The 13,069-nt window shown below is 31.0% G+C and overlaps 1 protein-coding gene across 6 annotated transcripts in view; it reads left to right on the top strand.

Annotated features, from left to right (window-relative positions):
- Positions 1 to 13,069, top strand: part of LOC130451832 (latrophilin Cirl) — a 365,678-nt gene that overhangs the window by 293,633 nt on the left and 58,976 nt on the right. The gene's annotated exons all lie outside the window — the stretch shown is intronic.

The following is a 13,069-nucleotide window of genomic DNA, read 5'->3' on the forward strand; positions in this document are numbered from 1 at the left end:
CACGTATGGTAAAATTGTTATGAACTTTCTTATTACAAAGTAATCACGTAATTAAACGATTTGATGGGAAAAATAAGAAAATATTTATATTAAAAGCTCAACTATATTTATAATCAATTAAATTTACATATGTTTGTTAAGTTGAAATCAATAGATTTTTAGTTATTTAGACTGTTCTTTCATGTAAACAAATCGCACAAAATACTGTCTGGTTTTAAAAGAAGCTCTTAATATGGGAAAGCAGATTCAACAACAAAAAAATTATTCAGTATGCCACGTATTTTTAAGTTCTGAACAGGTTACAGCATTAGCGCCGGATTTAAAGTTTGACATGGAACACACATTTTAGGGATAAATTATTTAACTTTAAGTTGAATAAGTGAATTTTTTTAGATATATATTAATTTATGTTATAGTGGAATGTTACTCAATTCATATGACCAGGAAAATATTTGGTTTTACCTTCGTCATACGGTAAAAAGTGTATCTATTTGAATGTTTTATTATATAAAATATGTTTTTTTTTATATGTATCTGTTTCGACATTTTTCCACATTTTTTGTTCTATATCTATTTGTCTGTTGTGTATGTTGATGTCATCATAACGATCATAGAAAATATTTCTTACTCATTATCTTTTAATAACCTACATTATTTGAATCAACTGATTCTTACTTATACGTTTTCTGTTGGTACTTAATAATTTCTAAATTGAATTAAGCGCAAGAAATCAACTGATGTTTCAAGATTTCTGTGTAGATGGAATGATGAATTACCACCGTGTAAATTCTATATTTGTTTTAAAGGATGTGAAGGTACCTGTTTCGACGCCTGTGAACTTAATAATTGCCTGAATTCCACATTTTTGACAATTAATAAGTTCAACGGAAAATTGTATCATGGGTAGCTTCAATTGAATGAAATACTGCCTGTGTGGTGTAATACTCGGTGGTCCGATAAACAAAGAAAGAAAATTATCTCAATGAGGGACACCAAGACTAATAATGGGAAGAAATGCTTAACATCCTTTAACGGTTATCTGCAAAAAAATTTCAAAAAGTCGTTCGAATCAGAACCGCATTAGACTTGAAACAAAAGCGCCTTTGTAGAAGCTTCTCAATATTTTATCTCCAGAAAAAGAAAACTATGTATTGTTTCGCATTATTTGGATAAAAATATATATTTCAAAGTGCTTTGCCTTCATCCTTCATAAGTAATTTCATGGATATATTTTAGGAAAATTGTAGATGTATATATACACTCTACTTAACATCTAAAATTACCAATCTCTTTATTTTAATAAATTGATTGTTCTCAAATATATTCATTTGAAGAATATTTTTAGAAATACATAATTTGCTCAAATCTGATGTTGATAGCCCATAAATTTGTAAATATAGCAATACGAGTATACCTTATCAAGGTGTAGTCCAAGGTCTGGTAAATTTTTAACCACATTTTCAGGAAACTAAAAATAATTGGATAGAGAGAGTATACATAGTCAATAAACTCTAAATACGCTTATTAAAGTACTTAATTGGGTATATATAATTACCATTACTCTTATAATAAAATGGAATTGCAGAAATGGCACATGTTTTTCCTTGGACAAAAACTGAATTCAATTACTTACCTACTTAAAAAGAGCGATCCTTCTTCATACAATTATGATGATAATTCCATCATTGTATATAGGACATCAGTATCAGTATTATTTCTGATATATTTTACAATATAAGGTGAAGTAGGGCAAAGTAAAATGCCATATGATCGATTGATGGGGTATATATTTTGAATTTATAACAGTACTTCAGTAATAGTGGGCCTTGTAGTTACTTCATGCTTATTAGAAATTTTTTCATTTTCTCCTACTATTCGTAGTTTTCTAAGTAAGAATAAAAATTGAAAATTTGGATTACAAATTGCAATGAGCACTTTTCCGTTTTACTTCATACCCACCTACTTATTGATATTAGAAGTCTTATACCAGGAAGTTATGTTTATCAACCTTAATTTTTTGCTAATGTTATAGTTTTACATGGAGAATGGAACATTTGCAAGAAATTTTATTAACTAAAATCGTAAAATTGATATTGTAGTTGGCGACCCTGTACATATATACACTCTTGTAAACGTTTAGGCATCCACAAACGGATATGGTTGATATCTGATTTTGGTATCTCTTTCCAGCAATTGTTTACTCATGTTTATATGTATAGTAAACACAATATCTAAACTCCAGCAGAGTTTTACCCTTCTACAGCTATCATCGTGCGTACCTAAATCTTCCAAGTCGGTTGTTTTACCTTCATCTCCAAGCTATTGGTTAGCGATATGTAGCCAAACGGTCTCACAGAGCTAGTCCTGAGGCGCTTGATACTTAGTGGTATTTATCGAACGATCAGTTTGTCTTCTTCGTTTTTTTCACCTCTCGCACCTATTTGAAACATAACTTAATGTTGTTGCATCTATGTTTCATAGCATACACTGCAAATATGATTTCACTATATTGGGTTTAGTTAAAATATGTTATTGTTTGGGTATAAGACGTACACTAGAAATAAATACTAATTAATTGCAGATGTAAAAAAACATTCACCGTATTTTTTATCGAAGGGAGAGAGATTATGGTGGTTATTAATTCATTAATCTAGGAAGTGATTTGATTCCATGGTCTAAATCTGCCAACTTCACGCAACGAATCAACCCCCTCCAGCTTTATACGCTTTGAAATTCGATCAAATAAAAGATTGTAATGACTCTGCTTATAATTTAAAACACTAGACACTAACGTTGTCGCTGCTGGATTAATATTTATTTTCTTTTTCTACTTTTTCGATTGTTTTATATTTATTTTTTTTGTCTTAATGATTTCGATTTAAGATCTATTTCACTGTTCACTATAATAAAAATAAAAATGATTTTTGACGTTTGACAATACAGAGATTTTCTGTCCTTAATTGTCAAAATTCAAGTTTCAATATGCGAGAAAGAACATTTATTCAAGAAAATATATCCTTCGGGTGTAATTAAGTTCATTGTTGATCACATTGGGTTGTTTCTTGGGTTTTTAATTTTATGACTATTGCATAAAATTCTTCGCGAATCCGGTTTTGTGTCTTTGCTGTCTTTTAATACCTGTTGCCTACGGAATCTTGTAAAGTGTTCCTCTTCTGTTTAATTTTATTTTTCCTGCTGTTCGGTTATATTGGATTTCTAATGTATGTTGCCTTATTTATATTTAAAGATATTTTCCCCGTATTGTATTTTCACTTTTTCAATATTTATAAATGATGTTCTGGTTCTTTTAATCATTAAGTTCACTTGATGTAAGTACTTCTTATCAGCACTTGTTTTTCCAGAATCCTCCCCACATTGCAGATAGTGTTAGTTAATTTATTCCAAGGGTAGTTCGATGTGATGACGAAAAAATTTATTTCCGAGGGTAGTTCCTCTATTTTTATAAATATTATGATTTTGCATGATCGATATAATATCGAAAAATCATTTTAATGCCAAGAAGATTTAGTACGTACACGTAAATTATCCGTTAAAACTAGACAGATTACAAAGATATATTGGAAAGATTAGGTACAATACAGCCAAAACTCATAACTCGGTTTATGAATTGTTATACTGTAGTACTTAATATAAAATAGTTTAGAGATATGAAATAATTTAAAGACGAAATGGTCTAAAAAATTTACAAAAATGATTATAGATATGAACATAGAATAGTAAAAGTATATATTAAGACCGCAGGTAATGAAAAATAGGATTAAAAAACCAAATATAGGTATATAAGTTCTTTCGTACTAAATGTGGAAGTCCTGCCCTGAGTAAGAGGATTCTTTAACAGAATAAATAAATTGTAGAAATCAAATAGCAGTCATAACAGAGATATGTGCAGTATTTATATGAAGTTGGTTTGATAAATATTGGCTATAAGATTTTGAAAAATGTAATTTGATTATAATTGTTTCGAATAATTCGTTCTCGTAAACGATTATAAATTTAATTCGATCATAATTGGCAACTAATTTAATTTCGAAAATATATATGAAGTCCACTTATCAGTGATTCAAAAAGTAGTTGTTTTGTGAAATAATGGTTTTTACTTAGACTTTTCTAATTTTTCAAGTTATTTGATTTTTTCTGCTTTTGAATTTCTTATATGGATAAACCCGAACTTAAAAATGTAGCGAATGTTACGCCGATTAGTATAAGATCTACTGTTAAATATTCAAATGCTTTTGTAAATAGAATCATCCACTCGTCTACATTTTTCCTACTATATTATTGATATTACCAAATATACTGTTGACAATCAGTGCATTCCACCTCAAAAATATCAAAATGTGGCACATGAATGACCATGATCATTGTTTCCTTCCATTCTGAAGGCAAAGTTTGATCAGAGCTCGTTCCAGGTAGAACAACTGTAAACTCCTAATTTATATATGAAGGTTAGTGAACACTACAAAAGGAAAAATTGAAAAAGGGTTATAATGAAGAGTAAAGAAAATACAAGCTTAAATTCGTCAAAATAATAATTTATTTGAAATTCATCTATCAATATTTATTGTTCCCTCCCCTGTCCCTAATAACAGCTTCCAATCGCTTTACTCGATCTTGTTTGATGCTATACAATCCTTCAGTGAGCGCCTCTTTAAGGTCTGATTCCGTGGCTGTGCTGGATTTTCTTTAAAGTTCATCCAATCCATAGCGACATTTCGACATCCTGTAAATACCGTAGATCGGGTATTGTCCTGCATTAGGATGAAGTATGAAACAAGCGTAGGGAACGACGTGATATCCTGAAATTTTTTCTATGTATCGATTCGCCGTTATTTCCCCCGGTTCACCGTCAGTTTCCATAAAAACCCACTCGATCTTTGCTTCCATTGAAATACCCACCCAAACTATCCAGGAACCTCCTCCAAAAGTCACGTTTTCATCTATGCAACACTGCAGGAATATTTCTCCATTTCTTCTGCAGGCTCGTTCTCTTCTATCGTTATCATGTAGGCACACTCTGCTTTTATCTGAGGAGAGAACGAAGCCCCTTTGTTCGTCAGCCCAATTAACTTGTTCTCTGGCAAATCGTAGAAGGTCTGCTCGGTGGTTTGGGGTTAATTTGGGACCACTAGCTAGACTTTTTTGCTCAAGGCTAGCTGCATAAGTATTCTTCTGACTATCCAGCCACTTCTCGCATTTTCTAAGACCTTGTTGGATTTGAACACTAGTAAGGGCCCGATTTCTACTTGATATGCTGACAATGAATCGGTTATTTCTCTCAGATGTGAACCTTATTGTTCCGGAACCGCGTCGTCGATGAAAGTTACCAATCTCTTAGTAATGACGGTAAATTCTGGAAACAGCAGAATGACTTCTGTTCAGAGCACTGACCACTTCCCGCTAACTCTGGCCTTGTTGCAGTAGGCTGACTGCTTGATCAGATTTATCATTTGTTCGGGGCGGAAAATTTAATGGACGTCATTTTTGTCATTATTGACCTAAAATATTGATTATCAGTTAATCAAAATATATATTTGTTGACGATTCTGTTGACATAAATGGGATGGAATAGCGGAAGAAATTTCTGCACTTTTTACGCTCTTGGGGAAAAACAAGCATAAACGAAATACTGAAATTAATAACAACTCTAAATATTGCTCTAAACTTTAGTGTCGCCTTAGGAATATTGCTTACTATATCAGTAACTGTAGTTAGTGGGAAAAGAGTGGCCATTTGGCCATTTTGAGCATGAAATGTGAAATTTAAGTGAGAAAAAAATTATTTTTGTGATTTTAGCGAATATTTTCTAGACATGTTACTTTTGTTCCCTTTTAATCATATGATATACTTTTTGCTCATTTGATTATGCAGTAATGTAGAATGTACTTGTTTAGGAGTATTGGAAAGATATTTCTTTTATATGTACTGTTTTGTATTATTGGATTTTTAATTTAGTATTTTAGTAACTATCTTATAAAATAAATGTTATTTTTTTATACAATCTAAAATCATATAAACAACATATAAAGAAGAAATTTTAAACATGCTGGTTTAATACGTCAGTTGAATAAATTAAATTATCTTAAACATATATCAAGTATGTGTGTGGAAATTGTAGTGCTCATTTTAATTAAGTATTATTGCTAAAGTGAGCTTTTTTAATCAAAATTTAATATTAGGAACAAAAATACATCCATTTCAAGTGATTGATTTTAGTTTGAAAGGGATTAGAGATGTTTAAATACCTCAAAATCAAGTTAAAATTGTGTTCGCAGATTGCGGATTCACTCCCAACAAACTACCATAAACTGAATTAATTTTTTGTACCTTTACTAATGATTATTTATTGTTTGTTTCAAATTTGATTTCACAGTGGTATGTATATTTTCGTCTAAATTGAGTAGAAATATTGGTTCATAACAATTTTATCACTACGTTCATACTATGTTTTATGAATCATAAGCGTCGTATTTTGAGGTTATACAAAAATACAACCAAGATTTTGAATTACTACAGTTTATAATACGTGATTTGAGAGGAATAAATTCCATAACTTAATAAGCTTTTTCGCAAAATTACTGAAACATATTTCTATTTAGGGTTATATAGCATGTTACATTTTTCTTTTAGATTTTCAATCATACTTTTCTTCTATGTGTAAATTAATTTTTATTTTCAAGCATTATTTTGTGCGGGAAAAATAACAGAAAATACCTTTTTCGATAATGAATAATATTCACAGCATTTTGTAACTATGCTTATGTACTTTTTCCTTACTATTCGAGAAGTCGCCATAATCAACCCATACCATATGTAACCTAATACCTTTGAAATAGTTTTTTAAACAAAAATGATATAGTCGGATATAATGACTGCAGTCGAACAGAAGCTGAAGTCTCTTATTATTAGATGAACTTCATCCAAAATTTCTGAGGTACAATTAGCAACATAGAAATCCGATATAGGGGGTTGAGCTAGATGAGAGAGATTCCCGGAAAAATATTAATCGATGAATGTTTGATATACCGAAGTTGCAGAAAATCCTATTAATGCACCCATTTAAATTGAAGTCCATGTATGAGCTTAACGAAGATAATCCTAATTGAAGCAACGATATAGAGAAACAAACTATGGCTTCTATTAATGATTAGCAGATTGCTTCCAAACAAACTACATTCTCATTGCCATTATTTGGGAAACGCATATCCTGGATGTGTGAATACTGTAGTGGTTCCTTGACTATGTTTTAAAACAAACTGGATTTTATTCTTCAGTAATTCGGGTCACAACGGAATTGTCCTTTGACTGTTATTTCAAAGAAGTGCAATTAGGTGGATTGGAAAAACAAGACCCAATTGAGTGGCCGGCAAGATCAACCCATTAGATATTTTTATAAAGATATATAAAAAGCTAAGTTTATGCTATTAAACCTAACTACATCGCCAAATCCAACAAAGATTATTAATGCGTACAATATTTTAGGAATAGTTTTTATTATCGACTAGGATATTTTCTACAACATGGCGGAGGACAGTATGATCATATGCTTTGAAGTTTTGAAGTATACATTCCGTTATTTAATTTTCTTCAACACATTTCGTGTAAAAAACAAAAATAAAACCTTCAATTCCATCCTCTTTATAGCTTCAGGAATATAGCGATAGCCTATTTAGTGAGTTACATATTTCTTTCAGGTAAACTTTTTACTCTCTATGTAGTAACAACTGATTTTAACTGTGTTTTGTAACTGTAAATCATCGATTAGAATCTTCTGGGTATTTATGGGTATTTATAATATACAAGGTTTCCCAACGGTGTTTTTTAACAAGATAATTCACTATTACATTTTACTACATTGTTCCGTCAGTTTCTGGTTAATTACATTTTCCTGATCAATTAATTGGAAGAAGAGAACCTGTAGAGTGATACGCCCGGTACTCCGATTTAAACCCTTTAGATTCCTTTTTCTGGAATTATTTCAAATCGAAGGTATTTGCATCATAATCTGAATCTCTAGAAGATTCAAGTTTAACCAAGAATTTCGTATATTCCCTACGGATGTGCTTGCTTAGAGACCGGTGTTACCCACTGTGGGTGTTAAACAATACATCCGATCATTTAATTTCTATCGTTCCTTTTTTTACATTTAAAACTATTGCAAAGAAAATCAACAAAAACTGGGTTAGTGACCCCTTGGAATTTAAATCTTTTAAGTAGTAGTTACTGTATATACTCGCATTTTACTTAATTTCAAATATCAACGTTATAATTGATAAGAATAAAGAAAAAAATAGATCTCTTTGCTGGATATACTAACTGCTTTCAATTTTATTCGTATAAGGATTGTTTGGTACGGCAGCCGTTTCATGTCTAAAATTAAAAACTGCGAAAAACTAAAAAATGTTTAAAGATATAAAAAATATTCCAGTCGGTTTCATGTCCAAATTGTTATTAAATTATGCACCGTATTTTATTTATATTTATTTTATAATTTTAACAATTAATTTAATGTATTACAGGATGAATTTATCAGTTACTTCACTACAATAACTGATAATTTGGAATCTATTGTGTTTATATAATAATATTAAGCTTGAGAAAAAATAGTGTATTAAGTCATTCATCATATACAGATTTTATATAAATACAAATAGGTAACGTCCAAACTTTCAGGAATGAAAACATTCCAAATTTTATCGGTAACAGTTTAATTGAAGTTGAAAAGTAGTGAATGAAAAATAGTTTTTATTTTTAATTATATGTGCGACGCTTATGGTTCCATATTTTGTATAGTTCTAATAATTTGTGTGCTTTTTTGTAACTGTCAATATTGTATGTTTATTATAATATAACCAATAAACCAACCCATTATGGGTTAATGTTTATATACTTCAGAATTTATGCTTCAAATCAATTTGTCTTTAGTGGATAAAATAGCAGAAAAAGTAATAAAAACTTTAGTCCAATTTTCAATGCATACATATATGTATACATATATATATATATATATATATATATATATATATATATATATATATATATATATATATATACAAAATTCTTCATGATATATTTATAGATAATTTCTATTTCAATTCTAGTTTTTTATAAACCGAAAACATGGACTAAAGGTCTAATATCGAAAATCTCGTATAGCAATGAAATTTCATACTATCGGCGTCTACGCTTGAAATATAAAACACAGTTCACAGTTGGAAGTGACGATGGCGCCAGAAAGCGTCTGCTGTTGCGTGCATAAAACATGTGATCGAAATAGCTGCGCTAGCTGGTGTCCTCAGTTAAGATTAGAGCTTCCGAACCTGAGCGTATTAAACTATTCTGAAGAGAACTATCTAGATCGAAATCGATCAATGGATTCCTCTCCTTGCAGTTAGATGCCACTAGAGATGTTGAATTCTATTTTTGAATATAAATCTGATATCAAGAATATTTATATCAATCTACTTCATAACTATGAAGGGTAGAGGTAAGGAGAAGTATCTCATGGGAGGAAAGTTTAAAAAGTGTTCAGCTGTATACGATAAATAACACTTAAAAAACTTTCCAAAATGTCGCTGGTGTAAAAATAGGGTATGGCATAAATGTAGCAATTGTAGATGAATGGGAAAATTCAATATCATTATTGACAATTTCAACGACTTACATTCCATAGAATAATACAGTTATTATAACGTAAATTTGCCCTCATATTTATGTGGTGCCACCCTTATTTACACATTTCTACGGACATTTTTTCATATACACAGATGGTTCTCCTTATGTCTACCTGCCATATTCATTCATTCATTCAGTTTTTGACCGACTTCTTTAGAAACAATTATTCCTCTGACTATTCGCTTTTTCATTATCATCTTAGAAAGTTATTGAAGTATAAGTAAATGAGCCTCATTCAGCACCAAAACTTTATCCATTCATATACAATAGATGATTAAGTTGTTTCTATTCGTTTATTATTTGGTCTGAAATTTCAATTTTGATCAATTTTCAAAATTGTAGGAATTTTTTTTTGAAATTTTATCGAAAGATCATCTTTTTAATAATTCAATGTCAGATATCTGGAACGTTGAAAAACCGAAATCCTTTAACGTGCTTTAGAATTCATCCATATTTCATACGAGGATATATTGAAAAGTTCTTAATTGGATACATTTATTACAACGAATCTCTAGACCTTTCAGAAAAAATGTTTCTTCTTGCTCTGCAAACCAGACCTCCACAACTTTTATTAACTTCTTGTTGGAAAAAAATTTCCGACCTTTTAAACTTTTTTTCAGTTGAGGAAAGAGATGATAGTCGGACGGAGCCAAATCTGGTTAATAAGGGGGGTGTTCTAGTAATTTAAACCCATGGCAACATGAGATTTGTGTGCAGGGGAGTTGTCCTGCGAAACAAAACACCCGTAGAGTGGTCAGTAATGTCGAATAGTAATCTCCAGTTATTGTTCTACCCTTATCCAAAAAATCAATTATGATTACTCCATGGCAATCCCAAAAAACTGAAGCAAGAACTTTTCTAGCAGATTTTTGGACACGAAACTTCTTAGGTCTTGGAAAACCAGACTGTCGCCATTTCATCTATTGTTGCTTTGTTTCTGGGTCGTAGAAATGTACCCAAGTCTCATCCATAGTAACAATTGGGCTTGAGAAGTCTACATCGTTTTCAAATCGAGCACAGATCGAACGCGATGCGATGCTTCTACCCTTGTACAATTTTGGTCAACATTCAAACATTTGGGGATCCATTTTGCAGCAATTTTTCTCATGTCCAAATTGACGTGAACTATATGATGAACGCGTTCGTATGAAATATTCAGTGCTTCAGATATCCGTTTTAGCCCAATTCGACGGTGTGATAAAATTATGTCATGAACTGCATTGATATTTTCGGGAACTGACACAGAAACTGGCCTTTCCGATCGGTCGAATCATCTTCAATGGAAAATTTACCTCTTTTGAAACTTGCAGTCCAATTTTTTACGGTCGCATGCGAAGGACATTGATTACCAAGGGTATTAAGCTTATCTTCGTAAATATGCTTACCTCTTAACCCTTTTAAATACAGATTACTTGATGATTACTCGATACTCAAATTTTTCGATTTTCACAATTTCGGCGGATATCTCTTTTCTTTTAATTTATTGCGTAACTCTGGTTTACTTTTTTCACGTCAAACATTCCACTGACACTTTTAATAAGTTCGTTGTTATGGTAACGCAATATTTTGTTTTTTCATGGAACAGATCTAGGCTAACTAGATATCAATACATCCTCGTATATTTTATATACAGCTTGTTCGAACCCCCAAGCTTCATAATACCAAAGTGAATATTATATTTCAAAATATTTGAAACAATTGCTACTGAAACTTATTATTTATCATAAAAATTTATTTTTCGGATGCAAATTTTCGAATAGTTTGAGTGTTAGAGAGTTGAATATAATTAACCACCATCATCTTTTCTAAAATAGATGATAGTGTCAAAAAAATAATCAATTTAGAAACTATCATTAATTTTGAAATAGTTTTCAGACATTCAACGTTAATTTCTATACTCAACTATTTTTCTTTGTGGCGCAAAATCAAAAATAAGATTACAAGCCTTTTTTGTATGAAAATTCTTATAAATTGGAATGAACTGGGAGAGAGCCTATCACACTTCAGCTTCGAAGAAAAAGAAATAAACTAGATCGAAGTTACTGGGTCTAAATCCCGAGGGTTTCGGACTACCAACCCGCCTTTCTGCAAATTATACTCAACATATTTTATACGTTTCTAAATCGTTGTTTCAACTGAACCCAAAGACATAATAAATAAAGTTGTTGTTTGAACTTTTAAATTTTTTTCTTTATACGTAATTAGAAGATAACACGCATTTCGAATTCGGATTCAAATACTCGGCACTTCAAGAGAATTTGAAATGAATGTGATTTACAAGGTGTCTCAAAAGAAACTTTTAAAAAACAATTTTAAGGAACTTAAGGAGTTTATTGAAAAATGTTGTTATATATTAAAATATTTTGCTTGGGAATTTATTTTTTGAAAATAACATCGTCCAAATGTAAACCGTTACGCTCACGGTATTCATTTAATCGAGCACCGAAATTGCCTATGACAGCTCAGCAGGTATTCACCGTGGTGGCAGCCATTTCGTGACGGATATTTTCTTTAAATTGTGCTATGGAAGTTGGTTTGTCAGTGTAAACTTCAGATTTGAGATAACCCCGTCCTACCGGAACCACGTTATTTTATTATAATCATTCAATTTTTGCAATCCAGGCACGAAGTCTTCTAACATCTACACATAACGCTGTGAATTCACTGTAATAGTGCGCCCCTTTCAGCTTCAAAAAAAGTAAGGGTCTTTAATTTATCGCTTTGATTTTGCAGTCATTTTAGGTGAATGTAGGGGCTTTTGATGTTTGTTTTTTGGATTGGTTGCATTTTAGTAGCGGTAAATTTGTTTGTTGACGTGTCTATGATGAAAATGAGCTTCATCCGAAAATAAGATCGTTGGTAATCGTTGTAAAGCGCTCAGGCTACCTATTGACATATCTACCGCGACCCTCGCATTAATACAAAGTTGAACTTTTGAGACACATTGTAATTTACACACAAAGTACTTCATTCATATTTTAAATGCACTACGTATTAATCACAAATTAATATTCTCGCAATTCGAGCTCCCGTTTGTCGTTACACTACTAAATTTAATTTTCAGTTTTATCAAAAATTTATTTTTGCGTAATTGTGTATATTGGGAGATTCTTTTTTAAAGCTGAATACAGGGTTATTATACACAAGTTTTATCATTGATATATTGTTCTTATTGAACTGCATAGCGCAGGGGTGGGCAAATACTTCTAGCGAGTTTTTTCTTTTTCCAAGAAATTTTTTTGACAAAAACAATTTCAAGTGTTGTTTTAAAGAATTAGAATAAAGAACTTTGGCAATTAATAATAGATAAAAGTAATAAAAAATTGTCTTGCTTACTTACATGCGAACAATTTGTGCCCTGTATAATATGTACGTA

The sequence above is a fragment of the Diorhabda sublineata genome, chromosome X (assembly GCF_026230105.1).
Source record: "Diorhabda sublineata isolate icDioSubl1.1 chromosome X, icDioSubl1.1, whole genome shotgun sequence".
Classification (NCBI taxonomy): domain Eukaryota; kingdom Metazoa; phylum Arthropoda; class Insecta; order Coleoptera; family Chrysomelidae; genus Diorhabda; species Diorhabda sublineata.